Below are 24468 nucleotides of genomic sequence, written 5' to 3'. Positions count from 1 at the left end.
GCCTATCATACTTTATAATTAATAGTGTATCCTTTCTTCTAGATGAGTGCCGATTCCATGCACTCACTGTGCTAAAAGTAGCTTAATGTAGCAAAGGTGTCAAAGATTAAGAATGCTAGGACTGTTTGTGAACATGTCCCAATAGAGAAGGGATGGTGGTTATTGCTAAAAAACTAGAAGGAGATGGGTGGGGTTTACTGGATTGAAGCCTACTTATATTTTCATAGGGCAGTTTCAAAGAGTGAAAGGATGATGGATGTTTAGTGAACTAAGGGATGTCGATTGACACTAAATAAATAGGCAAAGATGGGTAGACCTTGCTAGGATTGAAGACTACTTGTATTTTGATCGGGTAATGTGAAAAGACTGAAAGGATGCTAGTTATCTAGTGAACCAAGGGATGATAAATAATGATTGACACAAGCCACCAATATTGAGGGATCTTTAAGGAGTCCATCATACCTATAAGCTCACCCATGCTCTTCCTTAAAGACGTGTCTACCTCTAAGGGAGTGAGTCCAGAGTGGAAGCACGTGAGTGGAAGCAAGAGCTATGGTGGAAGGAGCAAGAGAGAGAGAGAGAGAGAGAGAGAGAGAGAGAGAGAGAGAGAGAGAGAGAGAGAGAGAGAGAGAGAGGGAGAGAGAGAGAGAGAGAGAGAGAGAGAGAGATGTGGAAACTTAAACAATCACAATCGGTGACCAATCTTCCCTTATTCAAATGTCATTGAAAGAATTAAGAATAAAGTGACCGTTTGATGGGTGCCCACTACTTATAGTATACAGGTGTGCAGGTATCATCCGTGTAGTAATGTATGGGTAGCTAGGCAGATGCACCTGTACTCCCAATAACCTCCCACTTAAAGGTGAATGTGCCCTTAGTGGTGAGGAGAGAACAAGAAAAAAGTGACAAAGTAGAAATGTACATAAGTACAATAGAATAAGAAAATATGTCATCTCATCCCAATGCCCATTGACTTTCCATGGAAAAACAATTTGCTAAGAGACTTTTCATGAGAAGATCTACAAGATTTTGGTCAATTTAGATCTTAAAAATGTCAAGAAATCTGACCTCAAGGACCTCTCGAATGAAGTAGTAACGGACCTGGATATGTTTTATCTTCTCATGGAAGACAAATTCTTGGTAACTGGATAGCATTCATAGAATTTGAATGCATCATAGGAACCACATCAATCATACTAAGGTATGCTACTAGGTAGCCTAACCAGAGAGCCTCCTTGCAAGCCTTAGTGGCCTCAATATACTTGGCCTCAGTAGTATAAAGACAGCCATGCATTTCTACATCCTGGACATTTAAGAAACAACACCTCTAGCAAAGGTAAAGACATAGCCAGAGGTGGTCTTTCTACTATCTACATGTCCTATATAATCAAAGTCAGTGTACCCCATGACTCCTATGTCTTGGCCTTTAGGTACCTCATGATACCCTTAAGGGCATCCCAATGCTGTCTACCAAGTGTAGCCATGTAGCATGCCACAATGCCCACTGGAAATGGTATGTTAGGACAATTGGCTATCATAGCATACATCAAATTTCCAGTTGCATATGCATAAGGAATCTTGGCCATCTTGGACTTTTTCGCATCAAACTATGGATAATTGGCATAACTAATCTTCACATGAGAAGGTAGAGGACAACCAATAGGCTTACCATCTTACATATAAAACCACTCAAGAACTTTCTAGATATACTCCTATTATGACAAATAAAGCAGCCCCGTAAAGTGGTCATGTGTGATGTGTATCCTAAGAATATGTGAGGCATGTCCCATGTCCTTCATCTCAAACCTCTTCTTGAGTTGAGTTTTCAAGGCATCTAGCTCATCATGAGAAGTTCCAACAATAAGCATATCATCCACATAGACTACCAAAATCATAAGGATTTTGTCATGAGCCTTTTTCATGTATATGCATGGATCCATAGTACTATGGCTATATCCTTGTGAATGCATAAAATCATCAAACTTGTGGTACCATTCCCTAGGTTCCTACTTAAGGCCATAAAGGCTCTTTCTCAACTTGCACACGAGGTGTTCCCTACTTTTTTCTTCAAAGCTCTTAGGCTGCTACATATTAATCACATCATGCAAGTCCCCATGGAGAAAAGATGCCTTCACATCCATTTGATAAAGGTCTAGATCTAGTTGAGCAACCAATTCTAGTACCAAGCATAGGGTTATCATTTTGACTATAGAAGAAAAGACTGTATCGAAGTTAACATCATGTTTCTACTTGAAACCCTTAGCTACCAATCTAGCCTTATATGCGGGCTTAGGGTGTCCAAGGATACTTTTCAACTTATATACCCACTTGCATGGCAATGCCTTCTTACCACTAGGAAAAGAAACCAAATCTCATGTATGGTTACTTTGTAAGGAGTCAAACTCCGACTACATAGCCCTCTCCAAGTAAACACATTCTTTTGATGGTTTGGACCATGTTGATGGTTTAAACCACTTGAGATTAGAAATATCATATGCTCCATGTTTAGATAACTATGTTTCTAATTTATAGAATTGTAGTGGTAGTATCTCATGTTGATAGCCTCCATTTGTAAAAAAGACAATCATTATTTTACAATTAGTTGTACAACTATCCTTTGTGAAAGATAGTACATGCAAAGGGCTACCTAGAAGCTCAATGCCTTTGGAGTTTGATGGATCATTTCTTCATAGTCACCTATAATAAGAAGTTCATCCACATATAGGACAATCATTACAGAGTTTTCATGATCCTTGTAAACATACAAGTTAGAATTTGAGGTATATCTATCAAATTTTAAGCTTGAAAAGAACTAATCTATCTATAAGTACCATGATCTATGAACTTGTTTCAAACCATACCATACCCTTTTTAACTTGTAGAGTTTGTTCTCCAAATGGGGGGACTCAAACCCTGGTGGTTAAAACATGTACACCTCCTCCTTGAGATCACCATTCAAGAATACCCATTATCTAAAGACTATGCTTTCTCCTCCTTGATAATAGGAATAACTCTTGGGATAGATTCATAGTGAACTCCTTCTTTGCTTGATGTTAAAGTGGAAGAACTTATATTTTCCTCCTCCATTTTACTTGAATGCTCCTTGAACACTACATTACGGCTCACTATGATCTTATTTGCCTCTTAATCATACAATTTATTGATCATTATAACCCAAGAAGATACATTTTGTATTTTTAAGTTTTAATTTGTTCATTTTATCCTTTGGAACATGAGTATAATATTCATATCCAAAAGTTTTGAAGTGTGAGATTGATGGTTTCTCACCAATATAAGCCTTATGAATACTTTTTCTCTTGAGAGCCTTTGTGTAACTCTAATTGAGAATGTAAATTACAATACTAATAGCTTCATCCCAAAACTGGTTAGTCCTTAAGCATGCACCTTGCCATTTTTACAATGGTGTGATTTTGGCATTCAATAGTGCAATTCTACTAAGGTGTAAAACACATTGTCTGTTAACCCCAACACGAAGAAAGCAAAAGAAAGCGAGAAAGACGCAGGGCAAAGGCGGAAAAAACAAAAAGAAGTAGCCCGACTGAAGTAGGAATAGGAGGGCACATTTTAAAATATAAAGGCGCACCCTGAAATCTTGTAAAAGAGCACCGGGCTCTCACCCGTGCAATTTGTAAATGTAGACGGGCGGTGGAAAGGAATCTAGGAAGATAGAGGGACAATGGGAAAAAGGGCCTAGGCTAAGGGCTGGCCATGTAAAAAAGGGGGACAACCGCCCATGGAAATTAAGGGCATGTATATAAAGTTAAAAGGTAAATGAGAAGAGTATCCTCGTGTGTGGCAAACAGCGCCTCCTTCTCTTCCTGTTTCTCACCTTTGTGCCTCCTTGCTTGTACTTGTGAGAGGGACTCAGAGCGTGAGAGTGTGTGAGGGAGTGATTGTGGGAGGGCAAGGGAACCTGGAGAAGAAGCTCCCCATTCTCCCTCTTCATCTTCTCCTCCCCTCTTCTCCCCTTTGGTCTTGAACATGGCTATGGGGGATGAAGCTCATGGGAGAGGGATTGAGGTTGCTTGAGTTTGCCTCAAGGATCGTGGAGCTGCAGGGGTGCAAGAAAGAGGAGGGTACTCGATCGAGCATCAAGGTAAGCTCACTACACCCATGTTGAGATATCGAGCTCCACTCGTGATACGCCAGGGTGACCGTTGTATATTTATGTCACCGACTTGTCAGTTGCAGACGCGGTTGGTACACCGCCCATGAATAATAGCTACATGATAGCTATCCTTATCTACTCTAGTTCGTGGCTCAGTTAGTATGCCACCTTAGTTAGTTGAGTTTGGTTTGAGACCCATATATAGGGTTCTTCTATTTCTTTGTACTAGAGTTCTTTTGGCTTATACAACTAAGAAGAGGAAAACTGTTTTCAGCCTCCACCCTTGTGTGTCTTCCCCCATTGTGCAAGCAAGAAAGCTTCAAGCGAGACTCCTTCCTTCTCTCCCACAATCTTGACATGGTATCAGAGCCTTGTTCGTGGTAAGGAGCTCAAGAAAGCAAGCCAAGCTCGCGGTGGTCTGGTAAGAGGAGCAGTGTTGCTTTCATTTCCTGTTTTGGGAGCAGATCTCTGCAGGTAGCACAGCCGGAAATTGCAGGAGTGCATTGTCTCAGGTTGAGACGCCCTTCGCGGTGAAGCAAGAGGGCAGTATATGCTGCGAGAGAGGGCTTTAGGCCTTGGCGACCTTGTTTTTTTTATTTGAGGCCATTTCGGGGCCTGTTTTGCAGACGGAAGTTTTCTGCACGCACTCAAGAAAAGGCTCAGTTTTATGCTGTGCGACCACTGTTCTACAGGTCGGTGAAAAGTTACTGTAGAAATTGCATCGTATGCTTGTGCGCAGAGACATTGGGAGTTTCAGAATCATCCTTGGTTCCTGTTTATGCAAAATCGTCACTAGGAAGTGACTGTGTGGTCAAATACCACTTTCGCCAGTTTTGCAGATTTGCCCTTGTGAGGGTGAAGCTGTGTTTTTTGCAGTGACAGAATTTCTTGCAGTATTCTGTAATGGCGTCTGATTCTCTTTCAAAGATTGTCACTGAAAAGCTTGACAAGAACAACTTCCAGGCATGGAAGTTTAGAATGACGAATTTCCTTATGGGAAAAGGATATTGGGAATTTGTTGCAGGAAATGAAGAAGAACCAGTTCTTCCTGATGTTCCCAATCAACAACAAATGCAGGCATTTAAAACATGGCATGAGAGAGCCAGGAAAGTTATGTATTGGCTGTCTATCAGTATTTCAGACTCTATGATTGTGCATATTCAGGATGCAAGTACGCCAAAGGAGGCATGGGATACTTTGTCAAAAATGTATAGCACAAATACGCAAGCCAGGAAAATGCAGCTCAAGCAAGAGTTGCATAATGTGCAAAGAGAAAGTATGAGCATCAACTACTACCACATGAAGGTGAAGAAGATTGCAGATGCACTTGCTTCCATTGGGTCGCCAGTGGAAGATGATGATTTAGTTTCCGTGACCTTGAATGGTCTAGGAAAGGATTATGCACAGTTTCGGACATCCATTTCAGTTCGTGAAAGATTTCCTGATTTTGAGGAGTTGATTGCTCTTCTAATTTCTGAGGAACAGAGAAATGGTGGTGCATCTTCTTCAGGAGGAACTTCAAAAGAAGCTGTCTTCTACTCAAATGCTGGAAGAGGTAGAGGCAGAGGTAGAGGAGGCCGATTTGGAGGCCGTGGCAGAAATCAGAATATGCAGCAAACTCAAGAAAACCAGTCCTATGGAGGAGGACGTGGTAACTCTAGAGGCAGGGGGAGCCAAAGAGGTCGTGGTGGATGGCAAAGAGGCCAAAATGCAAACAGTAATGTTGAATGCTACTACTGTGGTAAAATGGGTCATATGGCTAAAGACTGCTATAAAAAGCAGAATGACATCATGAATGGAAAACTGCAACAAGGGAATTATGCATCTTCTAGTAGACAGGGTGATGACAGAAATGAGCATTTGTTCATGGTGCAGCACATGAATAATTCTATGACAAGTGCAGAAGAAAGCAATGATGTATGGTATGTTGACTCAGGTGCATCAAACCACATGACAGGTCATGCAGAATGGATGGAGGATGCAAGGAAAATGGAAAAACCAGGATTTGTGGAGACTGGTGATGATACTGCACATCCTATTGTGCAGATTGGAAAAATTCCCTTGTCTATGCAGGGTGGGAAAAAGAAATACCTGTCCGATGTATTTCATGTCCCGAATATCACCAAGAATCTGGTTTCAGTTGGTCAAATGGTTGAACAGGGCTTGCAGGTCAGATTTAATCCTCATGGATGCTTTGTTGAGGATATGAAAAATAAAGGTCGCTTGATAGCAAAAGGAAAGAAGAAGGGCAGAATGTTTACATTGGATGCAGACATGTCTGAATTGAGTGCAGCAATGTTTGCACATGGGACCGGTGTAGTTGCAGATATTGATATCTGGCATAAACGCATTGGTCATGTTAATGTACAGCGACTTAAATCAATGCAGGCCCAAAATATTGTTGCAGGATTGCCCAAATTCAAGGTTGCAGAAATGCATAAGGTATGTGAAGCGTGTCAGTTTGGAAAACAGGCAAGGAAACCATTTCCTAGACATGTTCAAGAGAGTGAGAAGCCATTGGAATTAATTCACTCTGATGTGTGGACAACTAAAGCTGCATCTCTTGGAGGCTGTCATTATTTTGTCAGTTTTATTGATGACTATAGCAGAAAAGTTTGGGTGTATTTTATGAAAAAGAAAAGTGAAGTTTTTGGGCATTTCAAAACTCTTAAAGCTATGGTTGAAAAAGAAACAGGCTTGCAGATAAAATGCCTAAGGTCAGATGGAGGGGGAGAGTACCTCTCAAATGAGTTTGCAAAGTTCTTGCAGGAGCATGGCATAAAGCAGCAATATTCATGCAGTTATACCCCACAACAAAATGGAATTGCAGAAAGGAAAAACAGGCATATTGGAGAGGTATCTCGTGCCATGCTCAATGAAAAAGACTTGCCAGATTTTTATTGGGCTGAAGCAGTTGCTACAGCAGTCTACATAATGAACAGGACTCCCACTGCAGCAATACATGGAATGACTCCAGAGGAGAGGTATACTGGTAGGAAACCAGATATTTCTCATTTGAAAATTTTTGGTTGCATTGCCTATGTACATGTGCCAGATGAGCTGAGATCCAAGTTGGATCCAAAAGCTGAGAAGTGCATCTTTATTGGTTACTCTCTGCAGCAAAAAGGGTATAGATGCTATAACCCTTCTACTCGTAAGTTTACAGTGAGCAGAGATGTTGTTTTTGATGAGATGAGTAGCTGGTATAAACCAGTAAATGTGATTGATGATGAAGATGCACAAAATGGTAATGCTACACAGAATTCACAGCAGCAGTCACAAAATATTAGTGGACCTGGAGCGTCCTCTAGTAGTGGTTCACATTCTTCGCCATGGACAGGCAGATTGAGATCAGGAGAATCTTCTCAAAGCAATGCAGATAGTGGTATGCAGGTATCACGAAAAGGAAAAGAGAAGGTTGATCAGCCCATGTTTGATGTGAATGCAGGTCACTCTTATGTGGATGGTGAATCCAGTGGCTCAGAACAGAGCATTGATGATGAGTTGGGTATTCCTTCTATTGTTACACCTGGAGTAAGGAAGACCAGGGATGTTTTGAGAGCACCTGGGAGTGAACCTACTTTGCGCAGGTCTACAAGAGCTAGGTATCCTGTGGATAGGCTGAAATATGATGGATTTACAGCCATTCACTATGCATATATGGTCAAAGTGATACAGGAACCAGAACCCACATCTTTTGAGCAAGCCATGGGAAAAGAAAAATGGGAGAAAGCCATGGATGAAGAAATGGATGCCTTGGAAGCAAATGCTACATGGGAGTTAGTATCTTTGCCTAAAGGTAAGAATGCAATTGGCTGTAAGTGGGTTTATAAGGTGAAGCACAATGCTGATGGTTTTGTGAACAGATACAAGGCAAGATTAGTAGTCAAGGGGTATGCCCAAACATATGGCATTGACTATGAAGAAACATTTAGTCCGGTTGCAAGGATGGCAACCGTAAGAGCAGTCATTGCTATGGCTGCATCAAAGGGATGGTCTTTACATCAGATGGATGTAAAGAATGCCTTCTTGCATGGTGATTTGCAAGAAGAGGTCTATATGGAGCAGCCACCAGGTTATGTGCATGCTGTTCATCCTGAGTTTGTTTGCAGGTTGAAGAAAGCCTTGTATGGCTTGAAGCAAGCACCTAGAGCATGGTCTGACAAGATAGGACAGTATCTTGTCACTATTGGCTTTCAGATTTCCAAGGCAGATTTCTCACTTTATGTGAGAAAAACAGAGAAAGGTATTATGCTGCTTGTCATTTATGTTGATGATTTGATTATGACAGGTGACAGTGATGAAGATATCCTTCATGTGAAAATGCTATTGAAGCAGAAGTTTGAGATGAAGGATTTGGGAGAGCTGCGTTATTTCTTGGGCATTGAGGTGATTAGATCACCAAGTGGGATACAGCTCTTGCAGAGGCAGTATGGATTGGACATGCTGTCCAAATATGGGATGATAGGCTGTAAGCCTATTTCAGTTCCTTTGGAGCAAAATGTGAAGCTGAGCACAGATGCAGGTGAGCTTCTAGAAGACCCTACTATGTACAGACGCATAGTAGGAAGTTTGATTTATATGACTATTACCACGCCAGATTTGAGCTATGCTGTTGGATTGGTAAGTCAGTTTATGCGGGCTCCAAGGAAACCACATTTGGATGCGGCTAGACGCATACTTAGGTATGTGAAGTCCACATTGCAGTATGGACTATTTTATGAGACTGGGGTTCAGATACAGTTGCATGGATACACTGATGCTGATTGGGCTGGTAGTATTTCTGATAGACGATCTACCAGTGGATATGTATTCTCTTTTGGGAGTGCTGCAGTCACTTGGAGTAGCAAGAAACAGCCTACAGTTGCCTTGTCGAGCACAGAGGCTGAGTACAGGGGTGCAGCAATGGCTGCATGTGAGGTAGCTTGGTTGCATAAGCTACTTTATGATATGCATCAGTCTACAGATGGGCCAGTTGTCATTTATTGTGACAACATGAGTAGTATACACTTGGCAAATAACCCAGTCTATCATGCTAGAACAAAGCACATTGAGGTGCATTATCACTATGTGCGAGAGAGGGTTTTACTAGGTCTTATTGATCTAGTTTATGTCAGCACAGAGGATCAGGTGGCTGACATATTCACGGAGGCATTGGGCGCAGAGAAGCTGCGCAAGTTCAGAGACCTACTTGGTGTGCAGGAATTGGGATTGAGCTCGAGGGGGAGTGTTGAGATATCGAGCTCCACTCGTGATACGCCAGGGTGACCGTTGTATATTTATGTCACCGACTTGTCAGTTGCAGACGCGGTTGGTACACCGCCCATGAATAATAGCTACATGATAGCTATCCTTATCTACTCTAGTTCGTGGCTCAGTTAGTATGCCACCTTAGTTAGTTGAGTTTGGTTTGAGACCCATATATAGGGTTCTTCTATTTCTTTGTACTAGAGTTCTTTTGGCTTACACAACTAAGAAGAGGAAAACTGTTTTCAGCCTCCACCCTTGTGTGTCTTCCCCCATTGTGCAAGCAAGAAAGCTTCAAGCGAGACTCCTTCCTTCTCTCCCACAATCTTGACAACCCACAAGGTAGGCGTAGCGTGACGCCTATGTGAGAGGTAGCCATGGCTGCTCAGTTCGAAACACTTGAGCAATAAGTGGTCCGAGGGTCTTGGCGGTTGAGCGAAAGCTCCCACATTTCGGTTCCGTTGCCGGGACCAACGGATTCGAGCTTTGAGCGCCGCACACAGCAGATCAAGAATGAAAGTAGGGTTTTCAGCCTGAACCAATGCTCGAGATAACTAGGAGACTTAGGAGGTTTTAATTTGAGGAATAGGTAAGTATTTGGGTTTGTTGGAAGCATTAGATTAGGACTACTGTTTTGCATTTCTGTTTTTCATATTGGCTACACTAGATGGAGGTTAGATTAGGGTAAAACAAGATAAAACAAAGGTTCTGGCTGCTGCTGGAAATAGGAAAACAGGGGACCAGACTCAAGCTTCTGGGTGAACCAGGGACAGGGAACCGGCTATAGGGTTTTGCAGTGGTGGGAAAGAACCTTAAGAGGCCTGGGAGGCCAGGACAGACCTCATTTTCTTAGTTGGCTTTGTTGTGTGTGTGTGTGTGTGAGAGAGAGAGAGAGAGAGAGCTTCTGGTTCACAGGACTAGGAAACGCAACCCCGATTCCAGGCGCATTCGATTCGTGCCACTTCAGGTAAGTCCAGTGAGTTCCAGTAGCACTTTGATCAGTTATGGGATGCTTTCTGATGATTGAGTGTAGAAGACAGTAGGGAGGATTCAAACGCGCCGGAATCGCGCCCGCCGCCGATGCAGTCGGACCAACCCGCAGTGGTCCGATTCCCAGAATCGGACCACCCGAGTTCCAGAGTCGGACCGTCCGATTGCGAGTGAGTCGGACCAGTCTAGTCCGATTGCCAGGATCGGACCAGCCCTATCGGACGTGCCACGTGGCACTCGGACTGCCCCTTATAACTGCACACCCAACTGTCCACTCGGAGTAGTCGTCCGATCAGAAACCTCACCCAATCGAAGGAATTGGACCCAACCCGTCCGATTCGGACACTCGAAAAATCGGACCACCCAGAATCGGACCAGTCCACAATCGGACCACCTAGAATCGGACCACTCAGATTCGGACCAACCTGTCCGACTCGGACGAGTCCAGAATCGGACCAACATCGTCTGACTGTTAGAGTCGGACCGCAGCGGTCCGACTCTCAGAGTCGGACCACCCCGGTCCGATTCCCAGAATCGGACCATCTTACCAGAACACAAAGATAAGGATCTTTGCTGACCTGACCACAGACCTGACCCCAGGATGCAACCCTGAACACCCCCAGAACCCAAGTTGGTCATTAGAACCTCAGAGATTAATCAAACTCAGGGTGCGGAAAGACCATAGAATAGCCAGGAACCGAGTGGGAAACTCAAATTAGACTAAGAAGGTGGGTAGAAGTAAGGGGGAGTTTGTGTTAAACTCTTTTGCATCGGCATTTCACTCTTGTGCTCCACTAAACCTGCACAACAAGAAAAGAGAAAAGCCTGTTTTTGCACCAAGCACCACGAAAACACTAAGCACAAAGTGCGAGTAAGGATCGACGTTGCTTTCAAATAACAAAGAACACATTTGGATACCTAATAACATTAAGGAATCCTAGTAGGAGGAGATCCCAAGACTTAGACAGGTGCTTGAGCACCCCACTAGTAGTGCCTGGAGGAAACACAAGGACATGGGAAGCAACAAGATAGAGGGGTGGAAGTCACCGGAGCTGATTGGATTCATCGACGACCTCGTGGAGCCGGAAACACAAACAATGTCGAGATCAAGAGGCAATCAAGGGGAAGACCAATTAGACCTAGGAGAATTTCCAACTTCGGTCCAAGAATTGGTCCACGACTATGATCTACTCACCACAACTGAGATCCAAGGTAGACCTGTAGAAGAAGTGGTGGCTAACCTAGAAGAAGAGAGAAGAGCTATCAAGAGAGAGTTGGAAGGCATAATTGCCTACAACCATGAGCAAAGGGCTAGAAGGCTGCAGCAAGACATGGATATGTACAAGGCTAGAAGAGTGCTAGACTTAGCAGGGGCAGCCAAGTCCGGACCAAATGTAGAGAGGGAACGGGCAGCAGAGGTTGGCATGACGTTGAGCGAACTGGTGGCAAAGCGACTCATGGACAATACATCCGTGGAGCAAAGTGCTACTGCCCTAGCCACCGCGCTACTGTCAGGATTGGGAGTCACACAAGGGGCTAAAGGGCAGGCTAGAATCCCTATAGTAGCGAAACAACTAGCTCGATGCGAACCTAGCAGTGACCCGTATAGCTTCATGGAGCAGTTCAAGCAAGTATGTGAGGCAAACGGTCTTACTGACCTTGCACAGAGAGCCCAAGCCTTCGGCCTGTGTTTAGGCGACAAGGGGAGGACTTGGTACTCTAGTCTGGATGACGCAGAACGTACAAACTTTGCTCGCCTTAAGGGCCTCTTTATCAAAAAGTTCTTAGAGGCAGGGTATTCGGACAACCTCATTGTTAGATTAATGAATATCAGTCAAAGGGAGAAGGAGGACGTTAGGGATTACATTACTCAGGTGCGTAGCCTCTACAAGAGAATCCCTGCCAACGAGCGACCTACCTAAAGGGCAATGTCTACATTGTTCATGAACGGGGTTCGGAGTGAGGAGCTCTACAAGGCTCTGGCCAGTAACTCCACCTTACAATGGGGCGTGCTAGCTTGAGTCTTCGAGGAGGCAATACGTGTAGATGATCAACTTAGAGAGCGAAGCATGAGGGCTACCACCCAGGATAATGCAAACCAGAGGGACCCGAAGAGATCAACCCCCTTAGGGGAAAAAGCAACTACTAGTGCGCAGGACAAGGGAAAGAGTGTAGACCATGACCAAGGGATGGCAGAGATGAGAATGGAGATTACGCGGTTACAAGAGCTCGTTAGAAAGCCAGTGAGATCGCATGTACAATGTGTGTACTGCGGCGGCAATCACCTCCCAGTGGAGTGCCAAGATCCTCGATCTCGGCCGTGCTCAAATTGCGGTAGATTCGGTCATGATACAACGCATTGTAGAATGCCGAGGAGACTCCCGTATACGCAGTAGTACAATTCTCCATACTTAGGCAGTAGGCCACCTAATTTCTTGGGCAGGGGAACCCAACTAGCTCTTCCAACACCAACTGACCCAAGACCTGTCGTGCCTAGGCTGGAGATGAACCCGACTGGCATACCTAGGCCACCAGGGCCTTTTGTGACTCACCCACCTAGTGACGCTCCTGTCCACTTTGTGGAGGAGCCCAACGAGGAAGAGGCACATGTCAATCCTTATGTATCCTATGACGAGGAGGGCAACCCAGTCCTGATGGACTACCGGCCAATACCCGTAATGGCCTTAGGAAGAGGACGAGGCAGAGGATTTGGAGGGCCAAGCCAAGATCCGGCTGGACTTGCGGCCACCCAGGCCACATTTCAACACGCTGCCCAGAGCGAGAACAAGCTAACAAGGACAAAGCAGATCTCCGATGCACAGAGTGTGGAATCACACACCTGTTTCCTGACTGTCTTAGGCGGAAGCCATTAACGGGCGCTGCCAACATGCCATCGATGCCCTTGGGGCTCTTCGAAGTTGAAACTTTCGGTAGTGAGGATATGCCCATCCCATTGCATGCTATGATGCGAGCTCAAACGAAACAAGCAGGCATCTCCTTACCAGGGCCAAGCAACCTTGATGCAACCTCTATAGGGAAGAAAAGCCGGAGAAGACGGAAAAAAAGTACTGAGGCGAAGATAACCCCTTAAAACCGAGGAAACGACTACGTTGGTGACGGGAAAGAGGGTCACAGACGCAGAGGCAGAGACATCGGCTCCTAAGACAGCAGAGCTAGGGAGTGCCAAGGTAGGAGAATATCCCCATCCCAAACGACAACTCAAAGCTATAGCCAAGGTCAAGGAGTGGGTCAAGCATGCCCAAAAGCACCTTGAAGATGCTGAACCCATATTGGAAGACCTTATGGATGAATTCTCCAGTGTTAACACACTAGTCTCACCCTCAAAACCACCGGCTAGGAACATGCCTGCACCCCTAAAGGCGGCTCAGTAGGAAGGCCGGGGGGAAGCTTACCAGGGCAGACAGGATGCATGGCCTAGAACTGCCAGCCTCAGAGGAAGACAAGGGTCCAATAGCCTCCTCACAACTCTGCTGTTTGCCCCAGTAACTCTAAGCCTGGATGATCTACTTAGGCAAAATCACTCCTTGTGGCAGGAGTTAAAAGACTCGATCGAGGGACACGTGGAACTGGTGGGTACTAATCCGCAAGATCACAATGTAGTTTCACAGATCCCAAGTCTAACTCTACACACAGATCCTAAGTCTTTGCACATCAATGCTTTTTGGGAGGGCACTGAAATGCATGCAGTTTTGCCCATCCTAGCCTTAGGGGACATGACTCGAAAGGGAATTGTAGACACAAGTGCCGGTGTTAGTGTGCTAAACCATGCGGTCCTAGAGGCATGGGGAAACCCTCCTATAGAGACCACTAGATTCAACGCCATGCTAGCAAATGGCATGAAGGTAAGACCATTTGGGGTCTTAAAGAATTGGCCGGTAAAGATTGTCGGTGTGCAATTCTCGGTAAACTTTATTGTCATGAAGGGAGTGGATTACGACATACTATTAGGCCGACCTTGGATGAGGAATGCACGAGTCATAGAGGATTGGAGCAATGGATTGATTTTCCTAGGGAACAAAACTAGTGCAGTGAGGGTAGAGATGGACACTTGGACGACGACGTCAGTTGACCTAGCTGCCATCTCAACCATGCTAAAAGGCAATGCTTAACTGACCAAGCCCTATGGATCGCCGGCTAAATATATTCCCTGCCCTGAGGATGAGAGGGATTGGATGCACGTGCTGGCAACCATTGACCTACCATTCTCGAATGAGGAAGGATCACCTCAGCAGGCTGCTAAAACCGCCACAGTACCAATTGAAGAGCTAGTTGTGCCACTTTGCATGATGGTAGGAAGCTCACTCAACCCAGGCAAACCGGCCTTGTCTCGCACCCCCAACAACAAACTAGAGCTTCAAGAGATCGTAGAGTATCTGTCCGATAAATTGAACGGCAATTTGGCCGCTAACTTAAAGCCTCTACGTGACCTTCTAGCTAAACCAGAATGGAAATGGAACAAAGTCCATGACCTGAACTTGTTATACAACTGGGCTTTAGTCACTGATGACAAGGAGCGTGAACATGGAAGCTTAGGGGATGATGAGAAGTCTGAAGAACAGGACGTGGACGATGAGGAGTATGAGGATTGTCGCTCTGCGGGAGAAGAGAGTGAAGAAGAGGTAGACACGATAGAGTACGACACGGAGGGAAAGGTGATAGAGCAAATCAGGGTAGACTTAAGGCCTAGGAAGGAAGGGCTCAGTCGAAACGAAAAAGGAGTCATACTAACGGAGTGTGACAGATCCTGGCTGGAACAAATACAAGCCGTAGATTACGGGCAAGCTAGAGTGGCACAACGATGGGTAATCCCAGTGCTCAAGACAGATTCCCCTACCGAACTAAGACCCCCTGGGGAAACACCTTCCTCAAGTGAAGGATGCGAGTTCAACTCAGAGTCAGAATTCAGTATTGAGAGTGATCCCGAGATACCACAACCATCTGAGGTCAAACGCACCAAGGGAGACTTGCGAGTCCACTTGAGGCGTAGGAGGCTAAAAGAGGAGGCCAGGAAGCAAGCAATGGGCTCAGAAGCGGAAAGGCAGAGGAAACCATAGGATCTGCCCAAACGGTTTACAAAATTTAAAAAGGGTGACAGAGTGGTGGTCCTACTAGGTGCAAAGAGAGAAGGTCAGACTAGTGAACCGATAGAGGGACCCGCCAAAGTCAAGGAGGTTAACTTGGCTGGAAAAGGCAAAAAACCAAGACCGGTATTCGTCATAGATGACTTGGCGGAAGAGGAAGAAACCAAACTTGTTGTGCTCCTGCAAGAGTCACAAAAGGCCCTGGTTGGCACTACATCTGGAATCATTGGGATATTATGGGTCAGAGTCATTGTTGACCTACCGCCACCTGACAACTACAAGGGAGTTCAGTGCTTCTTGGGATACACTGGATATTATCGACGATTTGTGCTAAATTATGCATTAATAGCTAGACCTTTGTACAAGTTGTTGATAGTGTTTGAGTGGACAAAGGACTGCCAGCACGCATATGAAGAATTGAAAAAGGCTCTTACGACTGTACCAATCCTGCGAGCCCCAGACTGGAACGTAACGTTCCATGTGCACATAGACGCCTCTAAGTTTGCTATTGGAGCCATGCTATGCCAGCCTGGTGAGCATAATTTGGATTACCCGGTGAGTTTTGCCAGCAGGCAGCTCACAGAAATCGAGATGAACTATTCCACGACAGAAAGGGAGGGGTTGGCCATGGTATTTGCGGTAAAGAAATTTAGGCATTACCTGTTGGCCACTCCCTTTGTCTTCTTCGTTGACCATCAAGCCCTATTGTATCTTGTGAACAAGCCTGCGCTACGGGGCGCATAGCCAGATGGTTACTTCTTTTACTGGAGTTTGACTTCTCTGTGGTTGTACGCAAAGGAAAGCAGCACTACATGGCCGACCACATGTCCCGCAAACCCACAGGAGAAGCCGTTGGACAAGGCGTACCTGATGATTTACCGGATGGCTATCTTTTTAACTTGTCTAGTGAACGAGAATTGTTTAGAATTGATTTGACGCCTTATTGGGCCGATGACATAGTGCAAGTGCTAGAAAATGGACTACCGGAGTGGCCCATTGAGAAGGCCAGAGTGAAGAGACTTATCCTGAAAATTCAGCCCTATCAGCTGATAGCTGGCCAACTCTACACGTTGGGACAAGACGGTTTATTGCGCAGATGCGTGTGTGAGCACGAGATGCACGGCGCCTTAAACGAAGCACATGGTGAAATCGTTGGCGGACACTTTAGTGGGGACACAACAGCCCGAAAGGTGCTACAATCCCAACTATGGTGGCCCACCCTATTCCGTGATGTAGCTAAATTTGTAAAGCACTACGATGAGTGCCAAAGGACCAGAGTGCTTGTGCGGAAGGACAAGATGGAGCTGAGCCCTGTCATAGCCCGACAACCCTTTGAAAAATGGGGCATCAATTTTATTGGGCCTATCAGTTCCGTAGCACAATATTGCCAAGCTCGATACATCATTGTGGCAACCGACTATTTAACGAAATGGGCAGAGGAACGGGCCACGAGGAAGAATGATGCTTGGACCACTGCTAAGTTCCTCTGGGAGCAGGTCATTTCATGGTTTGATTGTCCAATCGAGCTTGTAAGCGACCAAGGCGCACACTTCATTAATGAAGTAATTGCCCACTTTCTCTCTACCTTCCTAATAATTCACCGAAAGTCCTCTCCCTATTACCCTCAGGCTAATGGCCAAGCCAAGTCCACAAACAAAATTCTAGTCAATGTGCTTACAAAAGTCGTGTCTACTTCAAGAAGTGATTGGGATAACAAGCTAATGGCGGCTTTGTGGGCCTATCGCACTACTTATGAAACGGCTATAGGACAGACGCCCTTTAAGCTGACTTACGGAACTGAAGCCATTCTGCCCATAGAATTCTTCATCCCTAGTTTGAGGCTAGCAGTCTAGGAACGTTTGGAGGGCAGAGAGGCTTGGACCAATCGCTTAGTAGAACTTGAGCGCTTAACGGAGACCCGATTCCTCGCCAGTCACTCTCTAATATGCGAAAAGGCTTGACGAAAGATGTGGTTTGACAAGCATGTCATGCAGAGAGAGTTCGAACAAGGGGACCTTGTTCTGATGTACTCGCTAAAAGGACATAAACAGAAGATGAATTTTTGGGGGCTAGGGCCTTTCAGGGTATGCGGTAGGACCGGAAATGTCGAGTTGGAGACCCTTGACGGTGAGAAAATAGGCTTTTCTAATGGCAACCACATTAAGAAGTACTATCCTCCTTCACATCCATTACATGAGCCGCCAATGTTAGAACCCCCACTGAACATTCGCATGGCTACTGTAACTGACCCGACAAATCAATGAAGAAGTAGTGGCATCGGCATACCTGCGGATTACAGTTGCAGTAGGAGCGGTGTATTCTTTTAACGCCTTGATTGATGAAGGTGCTGACTACAACATCCTAACACATGACCATTGGACACACATTGGTCAACCGCAACTACAACCCACTAACGCTCAACTCACCCCGTTTGGGGGCGCCGATTACCCACTCCTAGTCAAATGCAAGGTGGTCATTTCCATCAAATCTGAAAGTTTACCGGCCTTCTTCCATGTGTTGCCTGGCACCACAGACGCTGGTAATGTATTGCTGTTGGGTCACACTTTCAAGAAACAAACCAACTGCAATGTGGATTACAACCTAAATCACATACATCTTGCCACATTTAGATCGAGATAAATTACTGGACAACAGAAAGAGAAGGTCTGGCCATGGTATTTGCCGTTAAGAAACTTCAGCATTATTTATTAGCCACTCCTTTCACCTTCCTTGTGGATCATCAAGCCTTGCTATATTTAGTAAACAAACCTTGTGCTATAGGCCGCATAGCTAGATGTCTCCTTCTACTTTTAGAATTTGACTTCTCTGTGGTTGTACAAAAAGGGAAACAGCACTACATGGCCGACCACATGTGACGAGAGAGGCCTTTGGACAAGGCATCATAGATGGTTTGCCAGACACACATTTTTTTAGCCTATCTAGCGAGAGAGAATTATTTCGAGCCTATTTGATGCCATATGGCAAACGATATAGTCCAAGTTCTTGAACATTGACTACTTGAAAGACCAATAGAGAAAGTCTAACTTAGATAGCTCATCCTCAAGATCCAACCCTATCAGTTGATAGCATGTCAACTGTATAGGCCAAGGCAAGACGGTTTTTTGCGCAAATGCGTATGCAAGTACGAGATGCATGAAGTGCTCTCAAAAGCACACAACGGAATCATAGGAGGACACTTTAGCAAAGAAACAATAGCCCCCAAGGTATTTCAGTCTCAACTGTGGTGGCCCATGCTTTTTCGCAATGCAACAAGGTTTATTAAGCATTGTGACGAGTGTCAACAAACAAAGGTCCTGATTTGCAAGGATCAAATGGAGCTAACCCTGGTAATTGCACAACAACCCTTCAAGAAGTGGGGAATTGACTTCATAGGACCTATTAGTCCTACGGCACAATACTCTCGAGCTAGGTATATCATTCTAGCCACTGACTATCTAACGAAATGGGCAGAAGCACGAGCTACAAGAAAGAATGACGCGAGAATGGCTGCCAAGTACCTATGGGAGCAGGGGATCTCACGATTCGGTTGCCCCATGGAACTCATTAGCGACCAAGGCACACACTTCATTAATGAAGTAATCACGCATCTTCTATCCATCTTTCTAATTATCCATCGGAAATCCTCGCCATACTACCCTCAAGCAAACGGCCAGGTGGAATCCACCAATAAAATTCTAGTAAACGTCTTGACCAAGGTAGTCTCTACTTCGTGTAGTGACTGGGATAACAAGCTGATGGCAGCCTTGTGGGCTTACTGCACAGTCTACAAAACGGCTTTAGACTAGACAACCTTTAGGTTGACCTATGGAACTGAAGCAATTCTACCTGTAGAGTTCTTCATTCCTAGCCTGAGGATCGCACTTCACAAAAGATGGGACAGGAAGGGAGCATGGACAAAACGTCTAATTGAACTCAAACGCCTCTCGAAAACTTGCCTCCTAGCTACCCATGCACTCATATGCAAGAAAGCATGCCGCAAAAGCTGGTTTGACAGCAAGGACATGCACCCAGCCTCGCTCGTCCTTCAGGACATGGGATGGCATCGAGGTCAATTGGTGCAGTTTTCCAGGAGTCCATTTCTACCCTCATGGCTTCTGTTCTATTTCCTAGGAAGATGAGACCATTCCCCCAATATTCGATCACTCTGGCATTGCTCATCCATGGTCGGCCCAATAGAACATCGTAGTCCATTCCCTTCATGATTATAAAGTCAACCGAGAATTGGACTCCAGCAATTTTCACCGGCAAATTTATTAGCACCCCAAATGGCTTCACTTTCATTTCATTGGCTAATGTGACATTGAACATGAACATAGCAATCTTGACAGGAGGGTTTCCCCAAGCTAAGAGCATTGCATGGCTCAGGACACTGATTTCCACCCCTGTGTCTACAATCCCTTTCCTTGTTGTGTCGCTTAGGGTTGAGACCAGTAAGACTGCGTGCTTCTCGATGCCTTCCCAAAAAGCATTAATGTATAAGGATTTGGGCATGGAGTGCAATGTCAAAATCAGTATCTGTGTCTCTGCATCATGTTCTTGTAGGGCTGCGGCAGCTTGCTCTCGTGACCCTTCAACCCATTCCTTCAAGTCCTGCCATAGGATCAAAAGCTGTCTAAGCAGATCTCCCAGGCTTACCATCATTACGGTGGTCACTAGAGTTGTAAGGAGGTCATTGACTACTTGTTTTTCTCCTGATCTGGATTATCATTGCTAGTGGCCATGACTGGGTTGCTGGCCCGTAGAGTTAAGGCCTTGCCTAAGGGCAACTAGTTGTGGCACAATTGCATCTCTCAGTTTTGGGGGAGGGGTTGAGAGTGGCGTGCTGATGCTGGAGAGATCCTTGATCTCATCCTCCAAGATAGGCTCCGCATCTTTCAGGTGTCCTTGAGCCTCCTTTACCCACTCCTTCACCTTCTCGATGGCCTCTAGTTGGCACTTTGGGTCAGGGTACTCCCCCACCTTAGCAATTCCCCTTTCAGTAGTCTTTGGGGTTGATGTCTTTGCCTTAGCATCAGTGACTTAGCTGGTAGCATCGTGGAACTCTCAGTTTTTAGCAAGATTTTAGCTTTGGGTCTCTTCTTCCTTCACCTATGGCTCTTCTTTCCTATCGTGGTTGCGTCAAAATTGTTAGGACCTGGCAGTGATATGCCGGCTTGCTTTGTTTGTGAATGGGTCATGACATGCAATGGTATAGGTGTAGCCTCCCCATCCATGTTCTCAACATTGAATAGTCCCAATGGGACGGATGGCACATTAGCTGAGCTTGAGGATGGTTTTCGCTTCTTTGGACAGTCAAGGAAGAGATGTGTGATTCCACATTTAGGACACCTTAGATCAGCCTTGCCTCTATTTTGTTGCTCCGTTTTAGGACAGCGTGATGAGATATGTCCTGGGTGACCGCAAGTCCAACACATGGTTGGCTCTTGGGTCTACCCTCCTAGGCCTCTACCCTATCCCCTACCTGACGCCATCACTGGTACTGGTTGATAGTCTATAAGGAATGTGTTGCCCTCGTCGTCATGCGAGACGTAAGGGTATACGTAAGGCTCTTCCTCATTTGGCTCTTCTACGTAGTGGATTGGAGCGTCGCTCGGTGGATGTGTCACATAGGGACCAGGTGGTCTAGGTATTTCAATAGTATTTATATCCATCCTAGGAACAGTCGGATTAGCATCGTTTGGTGCAATAAGGGCCAATGGCACTCCCCTTCCTAAGAATTGTTGCGGCATGTTCACTAGGTAAGGTTGACCATACGGCTGTGAGTACAGAAGTCTTCTAGGCAATCTACAATGCGCACTATCGTGACCAAACCTACCGCAATTAGCACAAGGTCATGACCTGGGGTCTTGACACTCAACCGGCAAGTGGTTCCCGCCACAGTACATGCATTGGACATGTGGTCACATATGTCATCTTAGCATTTCCTGCATCTTGGCTATTTCCATTTTCATGTCAGCCAATTCTTGGTTGGTGTCTGCATCCTTTTCCTTATCTTGGATACTTGCATTTGATTGCTCGCTAGATGCTGAAGCTCTCTATGAGCTTCTTGTGTCTTGGTTTGAGTTCCTAGAGCTCCTCTCCCTCAATTGGTCATCGAATCGAATGGCCTCTTCAAACACCCTTGCTAGCGTGTCTCGCTGCAAGCTCGAGTAGTCCACCAAGGCTTTACAAAGCTCCTCATTTCATATTCCACTAATGAATACCGTTAACACTGCTCTTTTGGTCGATCGTTCACCTGTTGGGGTTCTCTTGAAGAGACTCCTCACATGGGTCACATAGTCACGGATGTCCTCTTTTTCCTTCTGCTTGATGTTTATAAGTCACACTAGCAGGTTGTCAAAGTATCCGGGCTCGAAAAAACTCTTAATGAAGAGGTTTTTGAGTCCATTGAAGTTCACTCACTCTGTGGCATCTAGACTTGTGTACCAAGTCCGACCCTTGTCTCCTAAGCAAAGCCCGAATACTTGAGAGTGTTGAGTCAAGTCAGTGAGACTGTTGGCCTCATAGACCTGTTCAAACTGTCTATGAAGCTGTACGGATTGGTACTTATCGATCTTCTTAGCAATAACCGATATCTTAGGCTGGCTTTTGGAGCCTTGGTTCACCCCTAGCCTTGCTAGCAGTGATGTGGCCAATGCTGCAACGCTTTGCTCTATTGCTGTGTTGTCTAGTAATCGCTTCATGAGAAGCTCACTTAGTGTCAAGTCTCCTTCTAGTGCTCTCTCATGGTCAATTCGATTTTTGCCTACTAGGTTCAGCACTCACTGTATCTCTTGCATCTCTGCATTCTGCCTTAGGCTCCTAGTCTACTAGTCTCTATTGTAATCCATTATGCCTTGCAGTGCTTTGTGGGCTAGTTCCCTTGCCTCCTCTAGGTCAACTATGATGGCTTCTGCCACTCTACTGTGGTGCTTATATCGAGCGTGAGTAGCTACTCACCAACTGCTGGATTGCTTCTGGAAAAATTCCTAAGTCAAAGCCCTCATTCTCCCTGCAGTATGAGCTTTCCTCCGACATGGTTGTGTTCTCTTGTTCCACCAAGCTATTGATAAGGTCAAGGAGGTTGGGTAGATCCACGTCTCTATTGATATTCGCTTAGTCCTATGCTGGACTCCAATTTCCCGTCTATGTCTTGGGATCTCCTCTTATTGGTGGGTTCTTTCAAGTTCCTTTATCTGAGTGAGTTCCTTAATTATTGCATATAATCCTTAAGTTACCTCCACTCAGCGTGCTCTTTCCCATGTACTTGTGCTCAATTAGGCTTCGGCCATTCTTAGGTGTACTTCGAGTGTTGGAAGTCAAGTTGAGTGTGAAGAGCTAGTGTCTAAGTATCTTGCACACTCTCGTCTTGTCTTAGGCCTGATAGGCTTGTTCGGTCAATTTCTAGCCATCTTGCTAGGTTTTAGGGTTCCTTGCTGCACTGTCTTACTCAGTTTGGGTTCATTTGAGGTTTGTGTCTCCACTAGTTCGCGGTGAAGCAAGAGGGCAGTATATGCTGCGGGTGAGGGCTTTAGCCCTCGGCGACCTTGTTTTTTTTATTTGAGGCCATTTCGGGGCCTGTTTTGCAGACGGAAGTTTTCTGCACCCACTCAAGAAAAGGCTCAGTTTTATGCTGTGCGACCACTGTTCTACAGGTCGATGAAAAGTTACTGTAGAAATTGCATCGTATGCTTGTGCGCAGAGACATTGGGAGTTTCAGAATCATCCTTGGTTCCTGTTTATGCAAAATCGTCACTAGGAAGTGACTGTGTGGTCAAATACCACTTTCGCCAGTTTTGCATATTTGCCCTTCTGAGGGTGAAGCTGTGTTTTTTGCAGTGACAGAATTTCTTGCAGTATTCTGTAATGGCGTCTAATTCTCTTTCACAGATTGTCACTGAAAAGCTTGACAAGAACAACTTCCAGGCATGGAAGTTTAGAATGACGAATTTCCTTATGGGAATAGGATATTGGAAATTTGTTGCAGGAAATGAAGAAGAACCAGTTCTTCCTGATGTTCCCAATCAACAACAAATGCAGGCATTTAAAACATGGCATGAGAGAGCCAGGAAAGTTATGTATTGGCTGTCTATCAGTATTTCAGACTCTATGATTGTGCATATTCAGGATGCAAGTACGCCAAAGGAGGCATGGGATACTTTGTCAAAAATGTATAGCACAAATACGCAAGCCAGGAAAATGCAGCTCAAGCAAGAGTTGCATAATGTGCAAAGAGAAAGTATGAGCATCAACGACTACCACATGAAGGTGAAGAAGATTGCAGATGCACTTGCTTCCATTGGGTCGCCAGTGGAAGATGATGATTTAGTTTCCGTGACCTTGAATGGTCTAGGAAAGGATTATGCACAGTTTCGGACATCCATTTCAGTTCGTGAAAGATTTCCTGATTTTGAGGAGTTGATTGCTCTTCTAATTTCTGAGGAACAGAGAAATGGTGGTGCATCTTCTTCAGGAGGAACTTCAAAAGAAGCTGTCTTCTACTCAAATGCTGGAAGAGGTAGAGGCAGAGGTAGAGGAGGCCGATTTGGAGGCCGTGGCAGAAATCAGAATATGCAGCAAACTCAAGAAAACCAGTCCTATGGAGGAGGACGTGGTAACTCTAGAGGCAGGAGGAGCCAAAGAGGTCGTGGTGGATGGCAAGGAGGCCAAAATGCAAACAATAATGTTGAATGCTACTACTGTGGTAAAATGGGTCATATGGCTAAAGACTGCTATAAAAAGCAGAATGACATCATGAATGGAAAACTGCAACAAGGGAATTATGCATCTTCTAGTAGACAGGGTGATGACAGAAATGAGCATTTGTTCATGGTGCAGCACATGAACAATTCTATGACAAGTGCAGAAGAAAGCAATGATGTATGGTATGTTGACTCAGGTGCATCAAACCACATGACAGGTCATGCAGAATGGATGGAGGATGCAAGGAAAATGGAAAAACCAGGATTTGTGGAGACTGGTGATGATACTGCACATCCT

Source organism: Lygodium microphyllum, chromosome 30, assembly GCF_053477565.2.
Source record: "Lygodium microphyllum isolate KBCC chromosome 30, Lygodium_microphyllum_v1.1.10, whole genome shotgun sequence".
Lineage (NCBI taxonomy): Eukaryota > Viridiplantae > Streptophyta > Polypodiopsida > Schizaeales > Lygodiaceae > Lygodium > Lygodium microphyllum.
This window is presented reverse-complemented; position numbering follows the sequence as displayed.